At 45.5% G+C, this 26,477-nt stretch overlaps 1 protein-coding gene across 1 annotated transcript in view; it reads left to right on the top strand.

Moving 5' to 3' along the window:
• The first annotated feature begins 982 nt into the window (after window positions 1-982).
• LOC146863604 (uncharacterized) overlaps window positions 983-26,477 on the top strand; it is a 426,298-nt gene continuing 400,803 nt past the window's right edge. Inside the window, exon 1 of the mRNA XM_085627625.1 lies at window positions 983-1,098. The gene's annotated coding sequence lies outside the window, so the exon portion shown is untranslated. The remainder of the gene's footprint in view (window positions 1,099-26,477) is intronic.

Here is a 26,477-nt window from a genome sequence, read left to right as displayed (position 1 = left end):
AAAACTGCTAATAAACCATCAACTTCTGTTAACTGAAATGTGACTGTGACCAAGACAACACGTGAGCTCAGGCCGGCTGCATAAGATCGCTCTGCAAGCAGACCCTGCTGGCTTTTCTTACTCAGTTAAATTGCAGTGCCGCGTCATTGCACTACGTCGGAGAAGGTCTAATAATGAGTAATGCTTTTTATTGCAGTGATGCAGACACCAGTATTAAAATGCATTAATCTAACCCCTGATGCGTGCCACTTGGAAGGACTGCTGGAGGTGCTGTCCGCCATTACCTCACCACCCCCACCAGCTACCCCGCGGCGGGGGAGTCATGGCTCACAAGGGATTCCAAAGATGCCACCACCGGGGGTGGGGGGGGGGGGGGGGTGCTCAAGCACGCTGGCGGCTTTAGTGCATCTTCTGGCCTGTGGTTGCTCAGACATCTTGGCTGCATCTGAAGCTGTGTTGGCGACAGGGACAGAGCAGCCTGAGTCCAGCGGGTGCTCTGCATGCCACCCCCTCGTGCTCATTGCTTGAGGCACCATCAAGCCTGGCAAGAGTCATGGACCTTGCCTTGTGCCACACCTCGTGGGTGGTTGAGTCGGAGCACCCAAGCACCACAGATCTGCACCTTTCCCCTGGAAGACTTTGCACACTTTTGATCACTTTCTGTGAGCTCGATGAATCTGTCCCTAAAGGAAGGCATGTGAGGAGAGGAGATGTGTGTGCGTGGGTGGGTGAAGATACGTCTCATGGGTGGTGAGAGGCTTGCCTTGCATTCACCACCCCTTGCTGTGTCTGTGTGTCGAACGTCTGAGCGCTTCATTTGCATGATTTAATTCCACATATGTCTTTTGTTTGAATGTTCATCTCTTTCCCTCCCCCGTTGATTTCTTCCCTGGACTTTGATGCTCATTTTACAGGCAGCGAGAGCTGCGGGGGAGGGGTCATTGTGCAGTGGGACCTCCCCCTTCTGCCTCCTCCACCGGTTGCATTCCAGGCTCTTTGAAGACAGAGTGTCTGTGCACAGAGGCGTGCACTGTGCAGAGGGATCCTTCGAGCACAGACCGAAGCACCTGTACCTGCAGTGACCTCTTCAGACACCAGGTAAGGGACACGCAATGTGCGTGAGTCCAAACCAGCCCCCCTCCTGCAGGGACCTGAGGCAATGGCCTGGCCCTGACTGAGAGAAGAGTGTCTGTGCACAGAGGCGGCACTGTGCAGAGGGATCCTTCGAGCACAGACCGAAGCACCTGTACCTGCAGTGACCAATGTGCGTGAGTCCAAACCAGCGCCCCTCCTGCAGGGACCTGAGGCAATGGCCTGGCCCTGACTGAGAGAAGGGTGTCTGTGCACAGAGGCGGCACTGTGCAGAGGGATCCTTCGAGCACAGACCGAAGCACCTGTACCTGCAGTGACCAATGTGCGTGAGTCCAAACCAGCGCCCCTCCTGCAGGGACCTGAGGCAATGGCCTGGCCCTGACTGAGAGAAGAGTGTCTGTGCACAGAGGCGTGCACTCTGCAGAGGGATCCTTCGAGCACAGACCGAAGCACCTGTACCTGCAGTGACCAATGTGCGTGAGTCCAAACCAGCGCCCCTCCTGCAGGGACCTGAGGCAATGGCCTGGCCCTGACTGAGAGAAGAGTGTCTGTGCACAGAGGCGGCACTGTGCAGAGGGATCCTTCGAGCACAGACCGAAGCACCTGTACCTGCAGTGACCAATGTGCGTGAGTCCAAACCAGCCCCCTCCTGCAGGGACCTGAGGCAATGGCCTGGCCCTGACTGAGGTAACACAGCAAACCGGGGTCAGACCTGCCTCTCACCGTGTGCTTTATTTACCGTCCCTTCTCATTGTTCATGATAAACATTTTATTGCAAAATAGAGGAGGCGTTTTAGCTGTGCAGGTCCCAGGAGAGCCAGGCAGCAAATCTAGAAAGAACAGCACTTCGATGAGTCGCAAACCCTGGATTCGGGGCCATATGTAGGAAGCCAAATTGCGATCGCAAATGCTGAAATTCGCCGAATTTCAGCGTTTGCGGTCGCAATTTGGGCAGTGTGCTATGTAGCAAACAAAAACCCACACGCAAAATAAAGAATCGCAAAATTTGTGATTCCTTATTTTGCAAATGCATTTAAGGAATCCGAAATTGCTATTCCTTAAATGCAATGTAGGAAGCAACCAAGTTGTGCGATTTTGGCTTAAGGAATCGCAAATTACCACCAACTTCAGGTTGGTGGTAATTTGCGACTTCTTTGAAAAATGCAATTTTTTTGCATTTTTCAAAGTGCCATGTGGCGCACATACATGCCCTTAGCGCATGTATGTGCGCCACATGTGCACACATGTTTATTTCAGGGGTGCAAAAGGGTGTCCTATTGACACCCTTGCAACCTTGAAATTGCATTCTCAATTTGCGATTCTCTAATTGAGAATCGCAAATTAAGAATGTCTTCCCATTCATTCCTATAGGCATTCTAGCCCATAGGAATGAATGACAAGGTATTCCTTATTTGCGAATCTCAATTTGCGATTCGCAAATAAGGAATATGTGGGATTCGCAAAATATTTAGCTATTCCTACCTACATTGCGTTTTGCGATTCTCTAATTGCGATTCCCTAAAAATTGCAGTTTGAGAATCGAAAAACACGTTTTACCTACATATGGCCCTTAGTCATTTCACAAACTCACAAATGTAGGCGTGGCAATCAGCTGTCAATGGAAAGAACAGATATGCACCCGTGCTTTCTTTCCATATCCAGCAATTTAAACGTGTGGAAATGTGCACTTCAGTGCACTTCCGGTTTTCAAGCTTTGCTCTCCATCGAGGACAATATCTTTCCATGTCGCGATAGCTGTACAGGACGTTCTGGGGGTATTTTTACATGTGCAAGAATGTTGAGGAACTGCAGTTGAAAGAATGATGGATTGTGAATGAATGAGAGTCAGTGAGTGAATATCTATTCATGTATGTTGAATTAGCATGGCAGGGACCTCGCCAGGCGGCAGCAGAGAGCTGTTCATGGTGACATGCAGAGAGACCGATTGAGAGTGATTAATAGAGTGCAGTGTCTGTAAAGAGAGGTGCGTCTTCCAATGAGAGAGGCTCTGCGAGCATGAAGACTCGTTTACATGAGCTTGAGTGCAGTGTCTGTAAAGAGAGCTGCATCTTCCAATGAGAGAGGCTCTGAGGCATGAAGACTCGTGTACATGAGCTTGAGTGCAGTGTCTGTAAAGAGAGGTGCGTCTTCCAATGAGAGAGGCTCTGAGGCATGAAGACTCGTGTACATGAGCTTGAGTGCAGTGTCTGTAAAGAGAGGTGCGTCTTCCAATGAGAGAGGCTCTGAGGCATGAAGACTCGTGTACATGAGCTTGAGTGCAGTGTCTGTAAAGAGAGGTGCGTCTTCCAATGAGAGAGGCTCTGAGGCATGAAGACTCGTGTACATGAGCTTGAGTGCAGTGTCTGTAAAGAGAGGTGCGTCTTCCAATGAGAGAGGCTCTGAGGCATGAAGACTCGTGTACATGAGCTTGAGTGCAGTGTCTGTAAAGAGAGCTGCGTCTTCCTATGAGAGAGGCTCTGAGGCATGAAGACTCGTTTACATGAGCTTGAGTGCAGTGTCTGTAAAGAGAGCTGCGTCTTCCAATGAGAGAGGCTCTGCGGGCATGAAGACTCGTGTATATGAGCTTGAGTGCAGTGTCTGTAAAGAGAGGTGCGTCTTCCAATGAGAGAGGCTCTGAGGCATGAAGACTCATTTACATGAGCTTGAGTGCAGTGTCTGTAAAGAGAGGTGCGTCTTCCAATGAGAGAGGCTCTGCGCGCATGAAGACTCGTTTACATGAGCTTGAGTGCAGTGTCTGTAAAGAGAGGTGTGTCTTCCAATGAGAGAGGCTCTGAGGCATGAAGACTCGTTTAAATGAGCTTGAGTGCAGTGTCTGTAAAGAGAGCTGCGTCTTCCAATGAGAGAATCTCTGCGGGCATGAAGACTTGTTTACATGAGCTTGAGTGCAGTGTCTGTAAAGAGAGGTGTGTCTTCCAATGAGAGAGGCTCTGCGCGCATGAAGACTCGTTTACATGAGCTTGAGTGCAGTGTCTGTAAAGAGAGGTGTGTCTTCCAATGAGAGAGGCTCTGCGGGCATGAAGACTCGTTTACATGAGTGCAGTGTCTGTAAAGAGAGGTGCGCCTTCCAATGAGAGAGGGTCTGCGGGCATGAAGACTTGTTTACATGAGCTTGAGTGCAGTGTCTGTAAAGAGAGCTGCGTCTTCCAATGAGAGAGGCTCTGCGGGCATGAAGACTCATTTACATGAGCTTGAGTGCAGTGTCTGTAAAGAGAGGTGCGTCTTCCAATGAGAGAGGCTCTGCGGGCATGAAGACTTGTGTACATGAGCTTGAGTGCAGTGTCTGTAAAGAGAGGTGCGTCTTCCAATGAGAGAGGCTCTGCGGGCATGAAGACTCGTGTACATGAGCTTGAGTGCAGTGTCTGTAAAGAGAGCTGCATCTTCCAATGAGAGAGGCTCTGCGGGCATGAAGACTTGTGTACATGAGCTTGAGTGTAGTGTCTGTAAAGAGAGCTGCGTCTTCCAATGAGAGAGGCTCTGCGGGCATGAAGACTCGTTTACATGAGCTTGAGTGCAGTGTCTGTAAAGAGAGGTGCGTCTTCTAATGAGAGAGGCTCAGCGCGCATGAAGACTCGTTTACATGAGCTTGAGTGCAGTGTCTGAAAAGAGAGGTGTGTCTTCCAATGAGAGAGGCTCTGCGGGCATGAAGACTTGTGTACATGAGCTTGAGTGCAGTGTCTGTAAAGAGAGCTGCGTCTTCCAATGACAGAAGCTCTGCGGGTATGAAGACTCGTTTACATGAGCTTGAGTGCAGTGTCTGTAAAGAGAGGTGCGCCTTCCAATGAGAGAGGGTCTGCGGGCATGAAGACTTGTTTACATGAGCTTGAGTGCAGTGTCTGTAAAGAGAGCTGCGTCTTCCAATGAGAGAGGCTCTGAGGCATGAAGACTCATTTACATGAGCTTGAGTGCAGTGTCTGTAAAGAGAGGTGCGTCTTCCAATGAGAGAGGCTCTGAGGCATGAAGACTCATTTACATGAGCTTGAGTGCAGTGTCTGTAAAGAGAGGTGCGTCTTCCAATGAGAGAGGCTCTGCGGGCATGAAGACTTGTGTACATGAGCTTGAGTGCAGTGTCTGTAAAGAGAGGTGCGTCTTCCAATGAGAGAGGCTCTGCGGGCATGAAGACTTGTGTACATGAGCTTGAGTGCAGTGTCTGTAAAGAGAGCTGCGTCTTCCAATGAGAGAGGCTCTGTGGGCATGAAGACTCGTGTACATCAGCTTGAGTGTAGTGTCTGTAAAGAGAGCTGTGTCTTCCAATGAGAGAGGCTCTGCGGGCATGAAGACTCGTTTACATGAGCTTGTGTGCAGTGTCTGTAAAGAGAGGTGCGTCTTCCAATGAGAGAGGCTCTGCGCGCATGAAGACTCGTTTACATGAGCTTGAGTGCAGTGTCTGTAAAGAGAGGTGTGTCTTCCAATGAGAGAGGCTCTGCGGGCATGAAGACTTGTGTACATGAGCTTGAGTGCAGTGTCTGTAAAGAGAGCTGCGTCTTCCAATGAGAGAATCTCTGCGGGCATGAAGACTCGTTTACATGAGCTTGAGTGCAGTGTCTGTAAAGAGAGGTGCGCCTTCCAATGAGAGAGGGTCTGCGGGCATGAAGACTTGTTTACATGAGCTTGAGTGCAGTGTCTGTAAAGAGAGCTGTGTCTTCCAATGAGAGAGGCTCTGAGGCATGAAGACTCGTTTACATGAGCTTGAGTGCAGTGTCTGTAAAGAGAGGTGCGTTTTCCAATGAGAGAGGCTCTGCGGGCATGAAGACTCGTGTACATGAGCTTGAGTGCAGTGTCTGTAAAGAGAGGTGCGTCTTCCAATGAGAGAATCTGTGCGGGCATGAAGACTCGTTTACATGAGCTTGAGTGCAGTGTCTGTACAGAGAGGTGCGTCTTCCAATGAAAGAGGCTCTGAAGCATGAAGACTCGTTTACATGAGCTTGAGTGCAGTGTCTGTAAAGAGAGGTGCGTCTTCCAATGAGAGAGGCTCTGAGGCATGAAGACTCGTGTACATGAGCTTGAGTGTAGTGTCTGTAAAGAGAGCTGCGTCTTCCAATGAGAGAAGCTCTGCGGGCATGAAGACTCGCTTACATGAGCTTGAGTGCTGTGTCTGTAAAGAGAGGTGCGTCTTCCAATGAGAGAGGCTCTGCGGGCATGAAGACTCGTGTACATGAGCTTGAGTGCAGTGTCTGTAAAGAGAGCTGCGTCTTCCATTGAGAGAGGCTCTGCGGGCATGAAGACTCGTTTACATGAGCTTGAGTGCAGTGTCTGTAAAGAGAGGTGCGTTTTCCAATGAGAGAGGCTCTGCGGGCATGAAGACTCGTGTACATGAGCTTGAGTGCAGTGTCTGTAAAGAGAGGTGCGTCTTCCAATGAGAGAATCTGTGCGGGCATGAAGACTCGTTTACATGAGCTTGAGTGCAGTGTCTGTACAGAGAGGTGCGTCTTCCAATGAAAGAGGCTCTGAGGCATGAAGACTCGTTTACATGAGCTTGATTGCAGTGTCTGTAAAGAGAGCTGCGTCTTCCAATGAGAGAGGCTCTGAGGCATGAAGACTCGTGTACATGAGCTTGAGTGTAGTGTCTGTAAAGAGAGCTGCGTCTTCCAATGAGAGAAGCTCTGCGGGCATGAAGACTCGCTTACATGAGCTTGAGTGCAGTGTCTGTAAAGAGAGGTGCGTCTTCCAATGAGAGAGGCTCTGAGGCATGAAGACTCGTTTGCATGAGCTTGAGTGCAGTGTCTGTAAAGAGAGGTGCGTCTTCCAATGAGAGAGGCTCTGAGGCATGAAGACTCGTTTACATGAGCTTGAGTGCAGTGTCTGTAAAGAGAGGTGCGTCTTCCAATGAGAGAGGCTCTGCAGGCATGAAGACTCGTTTACATGAGCTTGAGTGCAGTGTCTGTAAAGAGAGCTGCGTCTTCCAATGAGAGAGGCTCTGAGGCATGAAGACTCATGTACATGAGCTTGAGTGTAGTGTCTGTAAAGAGAGCTGCGTCTTCCAATGAGAGAAGCTCTGCGGGCATGAAGACTCGTTTACATGAGCTTGAGTGCAGTGTCTGTAAAGAGAGGTGCGTCTTCCAATGAGAGAGGCTCTGAGGCATGAAGACTCGTTTGTATGAGCTTGAGTGCAGTGTCTGTAAAGAGAGCTGCGTCTTCCAATGAGAGAGGCTCTGAGGCATTAAGACTCGTTTGCATGAGCTTGAGTGCAGTGTCTGTAAAGAGAGCTGCGTCTTCAATGAGAGAGGCTCTGCGGGCATGAAGACTTGTGTACATGAGCTTGAGTGCAGTGTCTGTAAAGAGAGCTGCGTCTTCCAATGAGAGAGGCTCTGTGGGCATGAAGACTCGTGTACATCAGCTTGAGTGTAGTGTCTGTAAAGAGAGCTGTGTCTTCCAATGAGAGAGGCTCTGCGGGCATGAAGACTCGTTTACATGAGCTTGTGTGCAGTGTCTGTAAAGAGAGGTGCGTCTTCCAATGAGAGAGGCTCTGCGCGCATGAAGACTCGTTTACATGAGCTTGAGTGCAGTGTCTGTAAAGAGAGGTGTGTCTTCCAATGAGAGAGGCTCTGCGGGCATGAAGACTTGTGTACATGAGCTTGAGTGCAGTGTCTGTAAAGAGAGCTGCGTCTTCCAATGAGAGAATCTCTGCGGGCATGAAGACTCGTTTACATGAGCTTGAGTGCAGTGTCTGTAAAGAGAGGTGCGCCTTCCAATGAGAGAGGGTCTGCGGGCATGAAGACTTGTTTACATGAGCTTGAGTGCAGTGTCTGTACAGAGAGCTGTGTCTTCCAATGAGAGAGGCTCTGAGGCATGAAGACTCGTTTACATGAGCTTGAGTGCAGTGTCTGTAAAGAGAGGTGCGTTTTCCAATGAGAGAGGCTCTGCGGGCATGAAGACTCGTGTACATGAGCTTGAGTGCAGTGTCTGTAAAGAGAGGTGCGTCTTCCAATGAGAGAATCTGTGCGGGCATGAAGACTCGTTTACATGAGCTTGAGTGCAGTGTCTGTACAGAGAGGTGCGTCTTCCAATGAAAGAGGCTCTGAGGCATGAAGACTCGTTTACATGAGCTTGAGTGCAGTGTCTGTAAAGAGAGGTGCGTCTTCCAATGAGAGAGGCTCTGAGGCATGAAGACTCGTGTACATGAGCTTGAGTGTAGTGTCTGTAAAGAGAGCTGCGTCTTCCAATGAGAGAAGCTCTGCGGGCATGAAGACTCGCTTACATGAGCTTGAGTGCAGTGTCTGTAAAGAGAGGTGCGTCTTCCAATGAGAGAGGCTCTGCGGGCATGAAGACTCGTGTACATGAGCTTGAGTGCAGTGTCTGTAAAGAGAGCTGCGTCTTCCATTGAGAGAGGCTCTGCGGGCATGAAGACTCGTTTACATGAGCTTGAGTGCAGTGTCTGTAAAGAGAGGTGCGTTTTCCAATGAGAGAGGATCTGCGGGCATGAAGACTCGTGTACATGAGCTTGAGTGCAGTGTCTGTAAAGAGAGGTGCGTCTTCCAATGAGAGAATCTGTGCGGGCATGAAGACTCGTTTACATGAGCTTGAGTGCAGTGTCTGTACAGAGAGGTGCGTCTTCCAATGAAAGAGGCTCTGAGGCATGAAGACTCGTGTACATGAGCTTGAGTGTAGTGTCTGTAAAGAGAGCTGCGTCTTCCAATGAGAGAAGCTCTGCGGGCATGAAGACTCGCTTACATGAGCTTGAGTGCAGTGTCTGTAAAGAGAGGTGCGTCTTCCAATGAGAGAGGCTCTGAGGCATGAAGACTCGTTTGCATGAGCTTGAGTGCAGTGTCTGTAAAGAGAGCTGTGTCTTCCAATGAGAGAGGCTCTGCAGGCATGAAGACTCGTGTACATGAGCTTGAGTGCAGTGTCTGTAAAGAGAGGTGCGTTTTCCAATGAGAGAGGCTCTGCGGGCATGAAGACTTGTGTACATGAGCTTGAGTGCAGTGTCTGTAAAGAGAGGTGCGTTTTCCAATGAGAGAGGCTACAAGTGCAGCTCACAACGGCTTGTCATTGTGCACCACCAAAGGGTCAAAGGTGAGTGAGCTGCACCTCACAGCGGCTTGTCATTGTGCACCACCTAAGGGTCAAAGGTGAGTGAGCTGCACCTCACAGCGGCTTGTCATTGTGCACCACCTAAGGGTCAAAGGTGAGTGAGCTGCACCTCACAGCGGCTTGTCATTGTGCACCACCTAAGGGTCAAAGGTGAGATATGTAGAGTGAAAAACTTGCATCAGGGAAATCTATTTCTTTCTGAAATTATCGCCAGTTATGGGGCTGGGCACGTTGGTCATTTGCACATCTCTGAATTTGAGGGTACCCACACTCGCATGTAATTCAGACAGCATTTTTCAAAATGTCTTCTTTTTTAGTCACTGGCTTACATTTGGAATGCACAAATGCAGCAAAATTCATTTATTAATAACACATGGTCTATTATTCTATTTTTCCACATGTCTTCTGATAAAAATGGTTCCTCATTTGCATGGGTCGGCCTGGTTCCTATGATAGGGAAAAGCCCAAAACGACACATCACATTTTTTCCACTGGAAAAAAACCCTTTTTGCAGTGTGGGCAGATTTTGAGCCTTAGCTCAATCAGCTCCTAGGGAAACCAGGCAGCCCCGCACATTTTTGAAAACTAGTTTTCCTTAACCATAAACCTTTACAAACCTCAAACTTTGTGTAACATGCACATTTCTGTAAGGTAAGTGTCTGGAAACTTTGGAGAATCACACATTTTCTACAACGCGCTCATTGCTACATGTCTCCTGATAATAATTAAACCTTGTGCCAGTGAAAGGAACGCAACATGGCAGATCACATTTTTCCACCTAAAACGGACCCTCTTGTTATAATTGTGGTAGCTGTGGATTTTGGGCCCTGACTCAGCCTGCATTTATGGAAACCTACCAAACCTGCCCCTCTTTTAAAACATTGGAGATTCCAGGGTGGGGTAACTTATGTGGCTCTATCCAAGATTTCTTACCCATAAGCCTTTTCAAACGTTTTTACATTCAAAACTGGCCCTTTTTTGCAATATAGGTAGCTGTGGATTGTGGACCCTATCTTACCCTGTACCTAGTGGAAGCTAGAAAACCTATGCATTTTTGAAAACTAAGCGCCAGGGGGATTTCTCTGTGTGGTAACGTTAGTGGCTCTCGCCAGGTTTTCTTATTATTAAGCCTTTTCAAATGTAAAAATTTGCCTAAAAACATAACTTTACCTCATATTTCTGTGAGGGAAACTTCTGGAACCTGTGGGAAGCCACACATTTCCTACCACCCAGCATTCCACCCAGATTTCCAATGCAAAAAAGACCTCATCTGTGTGGGTAGGGCTTTTGCCGCAATCTGGAAAGGGCTCAAAACACAATATTGACATTTTCAACTGAAAAATGACCCTTTTGCAATGTCGGCAGCTGCAGACTTTGGGCCCAAGTTTTAACGAAACTGAGCAAATCTCTGCATTTTTAATTAGACACTCACGGGATTCCAGGATGGGAAGGCTTGCGTGGATCTCACTGGTTTCCTTCCCCTTAAGCCTTTACAGACCTCAAACATTTCCTAAAAACATACATTTTCATAAAAACTTTCTGAAGAAAACTGCTAGAATCTGTTGGGCCACACATTTCCTGCATTCCTGCCTTTTCACACGTCTCCCGATAAAAATGGTACCTCACTTGAGTGGGTAGGCCCAGTGAACACGACAGGAAAAGGCCAAAAACTTAAATGTACACATCCCATTTTTTCACTGAAAACTGACCTTTTTTTGCAGTGGATTTTGAGCCCTTCCTCTGTTGCACGGATTTTGCCGGGAAAGACAAACTGTTGTTGTGTAGTTCTTATGAATCTATATAGGATCTGCAGGTTTAGACAACATAAACTGTGTGACTGGTGTCCAGACTGATTCTAGACACCCCCACCGGATATGTTCGCCTGTATACCAGCTAGCTCACAGTGCCAATAGGAACTCCTCTTACCTAAGAGAAAATAGTTTATGGCAACTATTGAACGTGACAACACTGACCCCTCAGGGAGTCTGGAAACTGTACCCTACTTTTTGCTCAGTCACTCATGCTTACTTTGTCTCAGAAAATACACGAAATAAACAATGGGGACATTTTCAATAAGCATTTATTGAGCCAGCGTCATTTTAGTGTAAAATAGGTGTGCTGCAACAACCATAAGACAGAGACAGATATAAACGGTTATAAGCACCAAAAGAGTAAATAGATGGTAGACATCTACCATAGTGCATAAGATGTATGCAAATGTACCGAGCATGTATGTAGGTGAATAGCCAATAATCCCACTAGGATAAAGCCAACCCCATTACCTGAAGTGAGAAAATGAAGGACCCCGTCTTGGTCTCGAGTTCGACATCCCTTGAGGGATGTCAGACCACTGCGTGCTGGAGTGTCTGCATGCAGGAGCCTCATTGTCTTGTGTCAGCATGGAAGTCTTTCTCCTCTGCCTGCCCCAGCAAAGATATGGTTCTTAAATACCCAAAAGGTTCCCTCAGGGGTTCTACCTTGCTGTGTCATATCGGCCGAGGATGACGATAGGGATGACCTTTATACATCGTTATTTGGCAGAAGTTGCAGGGGGTGGTAGTCCTGCTGTGATTCTGAGAAACCTCATCATAATTATTGAGGCTAACCTTTTGACGAAACCCACATGACATTTATGCAGCACCTAACTAGGTAAAAGGTCAACACAAACCCGTTATGTAGTACCATGGTACAGTAAATGTAGGTGAAAGGTTAGGTGACCACCCAGGCCTATATTGGGGTACATTACCAATCATAATACTGTGTTTAAGGACAACAGGACATCAGAATGTACGGACTGAGTCTCTCTACAACATTAGAACCTGTCTGCCTAATCCTGGCTAGCTCAGAGGGTAAACACCCAAAATATTGATTCCAAAATATCGACTGCCCAGAATATCGAAGTTAAAATATAGATAGGTCAGAATATCGAAATTGGGGTACAAAATATCGATTACCAAAATATAGACTTTAAAAATATGGATTACCAAAATATAGACCTTAAAAATATCGAATACCATAATATCGAATTTTAAAATATAGATTACCATAATATCGATTTTTTTTTGTGTTATGTATGATAGTATATGTGTTAAAATGATGTATTATTGTTGTAATGTATGTTTAATTTATTTAAACAAATGAATGTTATGAAATTTAATTATTGCGTAATTTAATTCCGTAGCGGGTTGTGGGTTTATAGGGGAATAGGGTGGGAAGTAATTTAATTATGGTTAATTAAATGTTAATTATATTTATATGTTTTGATAATTAATTAATTGATAATTAATTATTAATTGGTAATTTATTTTTATTAATTGGTAATTAATTTATATTAATTGATTAATTCATAATTATGTTAATTGTATTTGTTATTAATAGGAGCGGGTTGTGGGTTTGTAGGGGAATTGGGTGGGAAGTAAATTAATTGTAATAAAGTAAATAATTATTTTTTTATTTATGTGTATTGATAAATGATAATTAATTTGTAATTGGTAATTAATTATTATTAATTGGTATTAAATTCTTATCAATTGATAATTAATATTTTTAAATGGTAATTAATTGTTATTAATTGGTAATTATTTTTAATTAACTTTTTATCAGTATTGATAATTAATGTCATCTTATATTTAATTTAAATCATTACTTTCCCTACTTTTGCACTCTCTGGAGTGGGAATAGTAATTTTTACCTCTACGCTATCCAACGCTTTCCCTACTGTTGCACTCTCTGGAGTGGGAATAGTAATTTTTACCCCTACGCTATCCAACATTTTCCCTACTGTTGCACTCACTGGAGTGGGAATAGTAATTTTTACCTCTACGCTATCCAACGCTTTCCCTACTGTTGCACTCTCTGGAGTGGGAATAGTAATTTTTACCCTTACGCTATCCAACGTTTTCCCTACTGTTGCACTCACTGGAGTGGGAATAGTAATTTTTACCCCTACGCTATCCAACGCTTTCTCTACTGTTGCACTCTCTGGAGTGGGAATAGTAATTTTTACCCCTACGCTATCCAACGTTTTCCCTACTGTTGCACTCACTGGAGTGGGAATAGTAATTTTTACCCCTACGCTATCCAACGCTTTCCCTACTGTTGCACTCTCTGGAGTGGGAATAGTAATTTTTACCCCTACGCTATCCAACGTTTTCCCTACTGTTGCACTCACTGGAGTGGGAATAGTAATTTTTACCTCTACGCTATCCATCGCTTTCCCTACTGTTGCACTCTCTGGAGTGGGAATAGTAATTTTTACCCCTACGCTATCCAACGTTTTCTCTACTGTTGCACTCACTGGAGTGGGAATAGTAATTTTTACCCCTACGCTATCCAACGCTTTCCCTACTGTTGCACTCACTGAAGTGGGAATAGTAATTTTTACGCTCTCAGTATCCAACAAAATCTCGACTTTTTAAAATTACTTATATTATGTTTACATTTTAAGCTATTTTATATTATATTATGTATGTTTTATTTAATTGTTTTTAATATTTAATTAATTTTATATTATTTTTAATACATTTAAAAAATTCGATATTTTGGCTAACTATATTTTGATTGTCTATATTTTGGAATCGATATTTTAGTACTTACCTGTTTGTAGATAGGGAGTCGATATTCTGTCCCTCGATATTTTAGTGTCGATTTTTTGTATAGTCGATATTTTGTCCCTCGATATTTAATCACTGAACCATCTCAGAGGGCCTCACCTGAACTCTTAACCTTTCTAGGGTAACAGGTGATGTCGGCAACCTTGAACATGACCCTTTGGTCCCCGAAGGGAACCGTGCAAACAGATCTTCCTCTTTCATTGCTCACTTACTCACTCATGCATGCCTATAGTAACATAAAAAATACATTATTGTTTACAATATATATTTTGAAACTATCGCAGTCTGAAGCAAATGTGCCTACGGTCATCAGGCAAATGCAACAAAGCACAGTGATCAGCATTTCTAACAGGGTGTAAAGAATGAGTATTCAACCATGGCAAATTAAATCTGTCTAGGGCTAACTTTATTTGTGAGAACAAAGGGATATATATATGATCCACGGGTTTGGCCTCAAACCCCATAGCTGGTGTATGTAATTGGATGATCTGCATCATGTTTGTAAACTTAAGGGCATATTTATGAGCCTCTTGAGCTGCTGTTGGGTCACTTTTTGTGATACTCTGGTGCGGCAAACCACCAAATCATATTTATGAAGTCACACACAGACACTTTGAGTGAGACAAGGCAGTGCAAATCTCTGTGTTGCCTTACTTTGTGCTAGGAAGGCATTTCATGGACGTTGCGGTGGGTGTTTCCACGCAACACCCATGGATTTTGACACTTCCCCAGATTTACAAGAACATGTAAACTTGGGTATGTGCCAAAACCTTACGCCACCCAAGGTGAGGTGTAACGAGGAAAAATAAGGAAGGTGCCCCTTCCTGCACTTAAACGTTTCTGCCGAAAACAAGGGAACCCTTCCACCATGGTGCAAGAGTACCTGCATTGGTGCTAGGTCACTGAAACAACTATAGCACAAGGGGAAAGGACAGGAATTAACCATATTGGATAAATATGGTGCATTCCTGACCTTTCATTTTGATGTGGGACAGTGCAGCAAGGTGACTTGCTGTGCTGCCCTACGCCAAATCCCCATAAATATGCCCCTAATTTAAAATTGGCTGCATGTCAGGAACTGCTGCTGTTCCAGAACAGTCACCTCTCCCGCAATTCTCCTTTCTGCCCTCAAAAGAACAGAACACAGTTTATAGGATGAGAGGATGTGGGCTGCAGCCAGAGGTGCTGACCCGGGAGCTGGGGATCCGGGTCAAATTTTGGCATCAGCAGCAACATCCTGTGGTTCTGGGTAAATTACTTAATCTCCATGTGCCCATGGACAGCACCTAGATACCCTTGTGGGTGATAAGCTGCACTATATTTGGAAACTTTAACTTTAAACGTTAACTTTTGTGTTAAAAAATATAGCTGAGTGACAGTGTTACTTATATCTAGATGTTAGGAGCTGTTGATGAACGAGCAAAGAAAACAGCACACTATGTTGTTATGGATTCCTAGCAACCTTGTCCGAGATTTGCAGACATATTCCCAAGAAGTCTCTGAATAAAAAACAACATGTACTACCTAGGACAATTTTGCAAAAACAAATGTACTATATGTGGCTAAGCAAAGCAGAGGGCGCTTATAACTTCGAGGTACAAAAGTAAATGAGAACCAAAGTGGGCCTGAAATGGAAATACTACATCCCTTCCTTGGTTGTAAAAGCAACCCAGCTAGTAATATAATAATAATAATCACAAGCAAATGCAATGCATTGCTGTTATATGTAGCAGCAAAATTGTAGATATAACAAAACAAGCAAAACAGTTGTAAAGGGAGAAATCACCTCTTCCATAAGGTTGATGTTTATTGAATACAAAATGTATTCAGTCTCTGCAGATGATGGTTCCATAGTCCCCCCGTTCAAAAGCTCCAAAGAACTGCCATGATCCTCATGGTCAGCTAATGCCGAGAAAGTAGTTTCTTCATCTGCATCTTTGTTATTAGAGCCAAAGTCCGGAAGGCCAGGGCCGGAATCACCCATCTCCTCAGAAGGAAATAGCTGTAAGTTCATGGAAGAATTCTGAAAATAGGTCTTTATCAGACTCATCAATCAATCCGTGTCCAGAGGAACAATCAATTGCATTGCAAGACAGACATCAGGCACCTACTCAAAGGGGCACCACAGGCAGCGAAACACAGGCTGCACGCAGGTAAACCAGGTGTGTCTGAGAGACTAAGAACAGTCAGGGTACAAGGAGAGGGATTGTGAGACCGGCCTCGTGGCGTGGGCCCTCCCGACCAGCAAGTTACCCTGCAATCACGCCGAACCTCGTTGTTACAGCCTTCCGGCTCCCACGGGCCAACATCCCGAGGGCCGACCAGATCCCCAACACGCATGCCCGGCCGAGGGAGAGCGAAACCCCCCCCCCCAACCAGACCGAGAGGCGCCGATCCTGTCACACCTCTGGTCTCCCCCGAGGGAGGTTTCGATCGACCACCAGGCTCCCGGGGGGCAGGCGCCTCGCCCGCTGGGTGTCTGGAGTCTCTCCCGGACCCACCTGAACAGATCAAAGGGCCGAGCGACAGGAAACCCCGACACACCGCCCCCCAGGCACCAGACCCCTCTCCGCGAGGACCCCGGACTTCAAAGAGGAGGGGGAGTATAACAAGGGGTGCTGAAGGGACGAAAGCAGAGAAGACCTGGACTGACGAGAGCCTGCTGACCTGGTCGCGGCTCGATCGCTCCCCGAACCGAAGAACGCTACCAGAACTCTGAACCATCTGAGCCCTGCTGACGCTGTCGCGGCTCCCCGAACTCTGAACCATATGAGCCCTGCTGACGCTGTCGCGGCTCCCCGAACTCTGAACCATCTGAGCCCTGCTGACGCTGTCGCGGCTCCCCGAACTCTGAACCATCTGAGCCCTGCTGACGCTGTCGCGGCTCCCCGAACTCTGAACCATCTGAGCCCTGCTGACGCTGTCGCGGCTCCCCGAACTCTGAACCATCTGAGCCCTGCTGACGCCGTCGCGGCTCCCCGAACTACGAACCTCCGGTGCCTGCTGAGTGACTTGCGGCCCGCTCCTCCAAGAGAAACGGCAGAGATTGCCGAGAGAAGCAACATCCCCTCAGCTCGAGGATTGAGAGCTGTGCGCCGGATACCTCGCAGAGACACTGATTCAAAGACTGTCCCGCTACCCCTTTTCCCTCATCACGAGATCGCTGCCGCTTGTGGCATCAATTCTGCACCTGCCTTCCGGATCATAAAGATCCCTGACAACTACCGATAAAAGTCTATTGTCTTACAACAAATTACTGTGTGGTGTCCCTCTATCCGAAGAGAGAGTAAGCGCGGCGTGTGCGATCCTAGGTACGAGAACCTTCCAGGAAGGGCCTCCCCGCTCTTGCTCGGCATAACTCTGGGAAAGGTGGGCCTCCGGGTGGTCAGGAACGCATTCCGAAGCCTCCCCGGGGAACGCCTTCCAACAGGGATGCTAAGACTCATTTATTGCATTTACAGTACAGCTGGACTGGTAGCAATTACATTGCCAGTGGTATCCAAAACAAACATCCATTGTGGAGCAGCACATATAGTACTACAATGCTGCAAATGAGGAATAACACCAAGGGTATGCCCTCAAAAACACTGGAAAATAGAGACTATATAAAGGCAGGTATTACATCAACGATTTTCTGGAAGTTACTTGCTAAGTCTGTCCTGATTGATTTAAAAAAGTGCAAAATACCTTCAGTATTGGAAGCGTAAAAGATGCAATGTACAAGCTCAGCAAAATGCAGTGGGAGATTAGTGCTTAAAAGTGACTGTATTTTGTTGGATATCCTTGCAACCTGCAGTTCAAAGGTTTCTCAGGCAGATGTCAGTGCCACACCTTTTTAAAATAGTAAGGCTTCGAGTCTGCTTAACATGATCAATCTGCCTTCAAAGTTGGGACTGAAGGCCACAAGAAAATATTAGAAACGTCATATGTCAGAGGGAAAAGCACATTATTACAACAATTCACTCTCTGTGAAACATATAGGACATACAGGAAACCTGGTGGCTTAACATCAAATAACTGCCAATGGAAAGGACTGTAATGAGGGGGAGAACTGAAGTGGCTGGTGTGCCTTTGTAAAAACAGGCCAGATGTGCTACCAGAGTGTAAAATGCTCCAAGGATAGTAATGTGTTACAATCAATTGAGTGGCTGACAAAAGAGTCACATTCATTTAGAGTCAGGAACTTCTCTGTCTGCAGGGTTCACATTGGTCATCAAAAGGAAGTGACCACAACTTGTGGATAAAGCTCCCTCCCAGAGCTTCATCTCTGCCCACTAGGAAATGTTTCTTGCAAGATGTATACTAGAATGGTAAAATTGGTAAAATTGGCAAAGATATTACCCCATGAATTAACCATACTGCGGAAGGTGGATCACCTATTATGAAAGGCAGTCGGTATAGCTTCTCGATATGTAACATTGAGAACTTTTGTGGCCATGAGTTGCTGTTTACGTGTCAGGTTGAAAGGCAAGAATAGGTGCGTTTTGAAATAAGGCCGTGGCAATCTGCCAGATTTAAATACATAAAGCGTCCAACTAAATGTTGTGAATTATTGCCAATCATCAAATTCATGTCTTTAATTTTAGTAAGCCCTAGACATGTTTTCTGATGAAATGTGTAATTTAGGGAAAACATTTGTGTAGGAATCATGCATGCTCTAAATAAGGTGTATGCTTCCTGAATTTGCCAAAGTTTACAATGCCAAACTGATTTCAATTCAATGGTATCTTTCTAATACTCATATCCTTTTGAGACTTATTGTGTGACAAATTAATTAATACATATGAGCTTGGTTTTCTTCAGCAAGTAGCCCATTGGCTACTATCTGCCAGTACCTGCAACACCACTAAATTCATTATTTAGGGGCACCCCTGAACCAAGATCCTCACATTTCTGCCACCTAAGAAGGAGACGGACTAAGAGGATGCCGTGCAGCAAGGCAGAAGACACCAACTGAATGAATGAATGAATGAATGATTACAGTCTTATATAGCGCATAGCTACCCGAAGGCATCCCAGCGCTTAACTCACTAGATCTTGAGGAAATCAGGCAAACAGGAAGGTTTTTAAACTCTTCCTGAACCTGAGATGGTTAGCTTCCAATCTGATGGAGTCGGGAAGTTTGTTCCAAAGGGTGGCGGCTTGGAGGGAGAAGCGCCTGCCTCCCATTCGCACTCTCCTGGTTCTGGGAATTGCAATCAGCTTCTTATTTTCAGACCTTAGAGCTCGTCCTGGTAGAAATAAATGAAACATAGATTGAATCAGGGAGGGTCCTATTTTATTAATAGCTTTATGGACCGTAGTCAGCGCTTTGAACTGTACTCTTTGCTGGACAGGCAGCCAATGTAGTTGACGCAGTGCTGGCTTAGCAGAGGTCCGACGAGGGATATCCAGCAGCATTCGGGCCGCGCAGTTCTGTACTGTCTGCAAGGTTTTTATGGTAGCTTGTGTGGTGCCTAAATACAGCGCATTAGAATAGTCCAAGAATGAGAGAATCAGCGCCTGCACTAATATTCTCCTGGCCTCAAACGGAAGGAGTTTAATTATCTTCCGAAGAAGTCTAATGAAGGCATAGCAGGTTCCTGCCACCTTGCGAGCCTGAACACCAAAGTTCAGGGCAGGATCAAGCCAAACCCCCAGGCTCTTGATTTGTTCTTTAGGTGGCGGTGGAGGGCCCAGATTAGACGGCCACCAGTTCTCTACCGTATTGGATGGTTTATAACCTAGCAGCATCACCTCCGTTTTTGATCCATTCAACTTTAGGAAGGATCGGTCCATCCATTCCTTAACTTTATTAAGGCACAGGGAGAGGTTCTCAAATGGGGCGGCCTGAGAAGCCAGGGAGATGATAAGCTGCGTGTCATCTGCATACGTTACCAGCTGTACTCCCCAGGGCAGCACCACCTCAGCCAATGGCCTCATATAAATGTTAAATAGGGTAGGGCTGAGGGAAGAACCCTGGGGGACACCACATTGCAGACGCATTTGGGGGGAACAGGCATCATCCTCAAAGACCGCAAAAGTCCTATCGGACAGAAAAGAGCGCAGCCACTTTAGTGCGCCTCCTCCGACACCTACTTCCATCAGTCTCTGAATCAAGATGGAATGATTCACGGTGTCGAAGGCGGCACTAAGATCTAATAACAAAATGGCTGCCCTATCTCCATTGTCCACAATCTTCCTCGCCTCCTCAACAACAGTGATTAGGGCTGTTTCAGTGCCCTGCTTAGCTCTAAATCCTGTTTGAGTGATATGGAGGGAATTGCTGCTCTCAAGATAGGATCCCAACAATGCGTTCACATGCTTCTCCGCCAGCTTACTGATGGTTGGCAGTAAGGAAATAGGCCGATAATTAGCCCAGTCTTCTGGGTTTAGGTTAGGCTTCTTCAATAAAGCTTTCACTTTTGCCTGTTTCCAAGAAAGAAGAAGGGACTATGCCAGATGAAAGTGAAGCATTGATCACCCCTTGAATAGCTGGGGTTAGAACATCTGACACCAACTTTAGGATGGTAGGCGGGGCGGGGTCCGCTGGAGAGCCTGACTTCAGATTGTTCAAGAGGGCCAACTGACTTGGTACCAGCCCTACCGGCCTGTCACCTGCTTTTCATGCCTACGAAGATGCTGCTGTCCCATGGCCAGCCACTTCCAAGAACCCTAGGAAGGCTGCCACTCTTCAATATAGACCAGATCTCCAGAGGACAACTGCCCTGTTCAGAAAACTCCAACATAAAGGATTCCGGATCCATGCAGATCGACGACCCATGCCCACTATACACCTGACGCCCACAACCCGAGTTTGAGTGGCTCCCCTGTCCAGTGAAGTCTCCCTGGTAATTCTGACCTTACCTCCATCTGTGGCTGACCTCTCCTGGACCCCATGAATTTGCCTGTAGCCTCTACATAAAGGGTTGCCCGGACCGCAACTGGCTCCATTCCAGAAGATCCGACACCAAAAGGTATCCCTGTATCCTCAGTCCCTTGGAGAGCTCAACCAATTTTGCATTGACCTCCCCAGCCTAACTTACCTGCTCAGGTGGTGGTCACCTTCAGCCAGCCTCCTGTTCCGAACCTGCAGCCTCTTTGTGCAACCGACTACTTCCATTGAAACACATTGTGTCCCCGATGCTGATTTGCATCCTTCACCTGGTCACACCAGTGACGCTGGTGGTGTGCCCTGAAACCGCAGGTTCTTACCTGCAAATTGTGCCTCTTCGAGGTGCCCCCACCCTCTGTTGCTTTACATTGGGCCCACTGACCTCTGCAACCAGCCGTACCAGTGTGGCTGGGGTTGCAGTACCTTCCTGAAACTGAACCTTGCCCAGTGCTTGTCAAATCCCCGAGGACTGGGATTTTAAGTCGAGTACTTACCTGCTAATGCTTAACACTGTTTTCCTCCCATAGGATTGTATTGTGTTTTACCTATTGTGTACCACTGTCTATCTAATGCTTTGAAAACTGTTTGTTCCCTGCAACTGAGCATTCCTTGGTTCTAGAAATAAAATACCAAAATAATATATTCTTATAGAAAACAATTTGTCTGGATTCATTCTTTGAATGCCTGCTATCATTTCCTGCCTTAGTGTTCAACAAATACTTAACACTACCACAAATAGAGTTTTTAGTATTATCTACTTTAGTCTCTGTAAGCCTCTGGGGATCCACTGGACTCTGTGTACACTATACTTTACTTTGGTATATTATATACAGAGCCAGCTTCCCACCTTGGTGGATCAGAGGTGGGATCTACGACTTTGCATTTGTTGGACTACTTAGTCGCCCCACTGCGGGATGGTGTGTGCTATGACCGACAGAGACGTGGGAGCACTTTATAGGGTGTGAACTATAAGGTGATTTGTGATATGAGAGTGGAAGGGCTAGACTTGTGAATTAAAAAATACCTGGTTTCATGGAACCTAAGTTTCATTACATTCTGTAGCTGGTATTATTAAAAAGGGGGAGGAGGAGAAACACATTGTGATGGGGATGTGTCTCCTGGTCTACAGGTTTCAATCATAAACCCTAATGGTTTTCATCAGGAAGCAGACTAAATGTTCCCTTGTACCACTCCTAGAAATATACCTTATTGGTCTTCTTAATAAATATTAAGGTGAAGAAGAAATATTTGGAAGAACTTCAGAGCCACGGGCAGGCAGAGTATGCAGGGCGACGGTGCAGCTGTGAGTACTGTGTGACTACAAGCGCTCCTTCCCTCCCGTGCAGCGCTCATGGGGCCAAATTTAGGCAAAAATGATATCTTATTCAAGAAATATATCTTCTAGGTTTTGTATTTGCATGAAAATATTTCTTCTTCACCTTAATATTTATTAAGAAGACCAGGGCCTCTCCCCCTCTGCCACTGGAGGTATAACTATCCATTTTTCTTATGAACCTCCCAGATACCTATGAGTGCTCTGGGGCTGGGTTGGAGTGCAAGCTTCCTGTGCTGCTGGGACTTTATGGGTTGCATACGATGGGCTGAGCTTCCGGTAATCCTAGTGCTGAACTGGGGTGAGGCCAGAATTGTCTGATAAAGCTACCTCTCTGCCCTAGATCTAGTGAATTGCTGCCAGTGAGGGGCCCTTCAGCCCCCTTTACCGGCAGACTGGTGTAACCCAGTACAAAAATGGCTGGGAATGCAGGCATTAGACAGAGCACTTCTGTGCCTGTGTATGGTGGGGGAGATGTGGAAACCTTGCTTGCTGGTTCTAGTACAGTGTTTTAGATCTGGGCCACCCGAAGATGACCCAAAGTTCCAACAGTGCCTCTTGTCTAGTCTTCTTCTGCCCTACTTCCATGGTCTGAACATGTATATTCTTGCGTGTTCTTTTATTTTGGTGTTGAAGTTTCCCCCCTTAACAGGGGAATGCATGCATCTTAGTGTGGTCACAAGATTCAGGGCAACATTTATCTAGTTTTTAGCCAGTGTGTGGAACCTAATTTGCATGTGGTTTAATGGTGACTTCATGATGGGTTGGGAGCTTTTTAAGGGAGAAGTACACTTCTAACTTCTCAAGGCTTTTTACATAACCCTAAATTCTATTCAGATTGTTGGCAATATATGGTCATGGGATTATCCCAGCTAAAACTATGAGTTCAGCTTTAGACAAAAGATTCATCAAACAAACTTTTACAATCCATATGAAGGGTAACAACCTGTAAGAAAGTGCAGTGAATAATGCAGAACATTGTGGATTGTACTTTTAGAAGCGGAATAGTAAATATGAAAAGTGTGAGCTTCTTCATACGCACATAGAAATGTTAACAAGACATAAAATTCAACATAAAACACAGTTGCAATAATGTACCAGTGCCGCAACATCACAGAACTGCATCAATTGAAAACCACAATGAAATAGAAGACAAAAAAGTGACAGAGGAAATAATGATGACTTTGTCCAAAAAACCTTAGCCCGCTCCTAGTTCATACTGCCCGATGACAGGACATTCTGTGAGGTATACAGAACAAGTGAGCCCAATAGTCTGTTAATGTTAGCTCTGGGACAAAGATAGCAACAATTTACGTGGATATGAAGGAATAACATCGACCACTATAGGCCCTCCTTGCTGAAGCAGAAGCTACATCTAATTTCCAAAAGATCACATTTTTTGCTAACATCCTAATTGTGTCCTGTTTCATGTCCAAGGGCTTAGTGTACCATTTGTGTCATGTCCAGCAGTCCAAGCGAATACCCCCTTTCACTTCTTGCAGACACCACCAGTCTTTAAGAGGCCGGTGATACTGAGAAAACCCCTTTAGACTAAAAATTAAGGTGGAGGTTTTGGCCCTGTATCACACCCATAGTCCATTCATACCATATGTGTCATGACCAGTGGTCCAAGCAGAGAGGCCTGAACCATTTTTCACACCCAGGGGCAAGCATACCATTTGTATCACACCCAGTGGATCAAGCGAAAAACAATCTTCAACTTTCCTAGTGTTCTGACTGTCAAAGAAAGGTAACTTCTGCGGGATCTCTTCTGAGGCTAGCTTGTGACTACTCAGTTCGGACACATAAATAGGCAATATGTCAGATTTCTTTCAGTGGTTGGGCACTTAGGTAAAATTTGTGTGCTTCTTCCTAGTTTCTCATATGCCACATCCTGGAAAAAAGAATCAGATCTAGTCTACTGGGGGCGGCTTCAGGATGGACCTCCGCCACATGGATTCAGCAGAACTTTCAATGTATTGTGGCAACTGCTCACCATTCTCATGGCGCGATGTGAATCTGTACGGGCGGGGTCCCGTTCCTTCGGCTGCAGTCATACTTGAAGAACCAATCTCTCATACCTGTTTTGCCCAAAAATTTGCTCGAATGTGAATTTATCTTAAAAATAAAAGACAAGAGGCATTTGGATAAACAGGAACAGTTGGTTTAATTAAACACAGCAGCAGGGAGAGCAGCGACAGAGTCGGGGTCTGAAGACTGTCTCAAAGTACATTAGTTTTGGCCATCATTTTATATATTTCACAGCGTCATAAAGCAATTTGTACAGTCTTTAGAACAAGAATTTCAGGACTACTCATGCGGCTATTAAATTGACTCCTTGATTAGGAGTGCAAGTGGGTCTTGACTTTGCGTGGACACCATACGGGCCTATGGATAATGTGTCCAGATGTCCAGCATGGTAAGCATGTGATCACTGTTTGTAGTGTTTGTGTGTGCAGTGCCCTGATCTGTTCAGAACTCGGCTGAACTATCAGTATAAATAACATAGGTATACTGGTAGACAGGAAAAATATTTCTAGGCATTTGATAGACATGCTCATGTAGGAGAACGTCTTGTGTTTGCAAAGATGGGTCAAAGACAATGTCCACGTCCGTAGCTGTTAAGGATTTTGCCCACTGTATTTAGCATGGATTTAGTTCTCTGGCATTAGGAATGCTTGTGTTGGTGACGCCCTTTAAGGCTGGAATTGGAGTAAAGACAATAATGCACTTCCCTTGTACAATTGGCTGTTCTTTAATGACAGTCATGTGAACTGCAGACAGTATTTTTTCAGTGGGTACAAAGCGCATTTCTACACTGGAATATAAATGTGAACTATATGCTATTGGCACTGTTTCACCTTCAATAAAGGTGACATATGTAAAGCCAATAGCACCCGCGACTTTATGGATGACCAGGTCTCTAGTATTGACACGTGTATGTAAGTGCTGTGTAGCAAGTAAGTCAGATTGTAATGATCCAAGTGTGCCTATGTGGTTTGATGTCACATGCGAAATGGAAAGTCTAGATGAATTAATTCAGATAATGGTTTAATGCATTGCACATGATCAGTAATGTGAGTTCTGACAAATTCAGGAATCCTAATAAGGCTTGCAGTTTCCTCAGAGTATTTGGTGGCTGTAGCAGAGCACACTTCTCTAGGAAGTGTGGTGCAAGGCTCTTTCCATCATGTGTAGGTTTGTATACTAGAAACAGGATACTCATCTACGTATGACCAAGCATCTGGGTCAATATCTTGTATAATTGACATAGTGTGGGCAGTAAACAGCCCTGGACTGTTCCTAAACCCGTTGGGAATTGATATAAATGACTTTGGGAGCCTGTCATCGAGAAGGCGCTCTAATCCCTGCTTTCAGGCACTATTGTTTGGCAGAAAAAAACATTGTAAAGATCCAAGATTGTTTTATATCGTTTACAGACAATATTATTAGGAAGCACCTTACGATGTGTATTTTGTATCACGTACGACTGTTAAACTGTCTGCAGTCTAAGAGTACACAGTATGAATGGTCCTGCTTGACCACAGGAAAAAGAGGGTTATTCATTGGGGATACAAGACTCTGATATTCTAATTGTGAGAGTATTTCTCTAACAGAAGCTCCTTCGTCTTATTTAATAGGGTATTTTGGTTGATCTTTTGGGCTGGACCGTATGGGTATCACATCGCAAGGATACTCCCTATCCCAGCAGACATGATTGCAGTATCAAGCAGGGGCTTGTGCAAGAGCCCATTCAGATGCACATGCTTGGGTGACCTCATCAGGGACAAGCGCCTAAAATGATGGAATGATTGTATTTTCGTGTGGGGATGGGTGTACGAGCTCCGCAGGCCAATCTACCTCTGCTAAGAGAATGTCATAAGACGATGTGAAATTTTCCCAGACTATGACTTGAATGGTGAGCAGTATGTCCGACTCAATTTGTATATTCAAATTGTATAATCTATTGGGAGGGCCTACACGCTATTTCATGGTTTCATCTGCAATATATTTTTCAGTTACTGTTGCAGCCAGAAACTTCTGGAGATTCTGGCCATTATAGTGACTTCTGCAGCACTGTTGAGGAGAGTCTCTGCCTACCTCCTGTCCAGGAGGAAAGTTCTCAATATTCGTGGCATATTTTATGGTAATAACAGCAGCTTTGTCGTTCTGAAATTGGGGCATAAATGGTGAAGGTTACTCCTCCTTCTTTACCTTCACATTAGAGGAGCATTGTGCGTCCTTTTTGGGTTTTACATACTCTTCCTGTCTGCACTCAGAATGTCCTCCCCTCTCATATTGTTTATCTGATGAGTTCTGAAAGGAACGACAAGGACGATCTTCCGAATTCTGATAACTCTCAGTTGGTTTTAACTGTGTGCGCTCGAGCAAATCATAGTTCTTGTCAGAAGTCTATGGTTGTGGAGAACTTACTTTTGACAGAGATTTTCCTTTAGATTTGGGTTTCTCCCATCGTTTTTCAACAAACTTGGTGGTCTGCTTGGCAGTGTCCTTG

The sequence above is a fragment of the Triturus cristatus genome, chromosome 2_1, assembly GCF_964204655.1.
Source record: "Triturus cristatus chromosome 2_1, aTriCri1.1, whole genome shotgun sequence".
NCBI classification, from domain to species: domain Eukaryota; kingdom Metazoa; phylum Chordata; class Amphibia; order Caudata; family Salamandridae; genus Triturus; species Triturus cristatus.
Note: the sequence above shows the minus strand (reverse complement) of the source record. Positions and strands in the feature narration are given on the sequence as shown.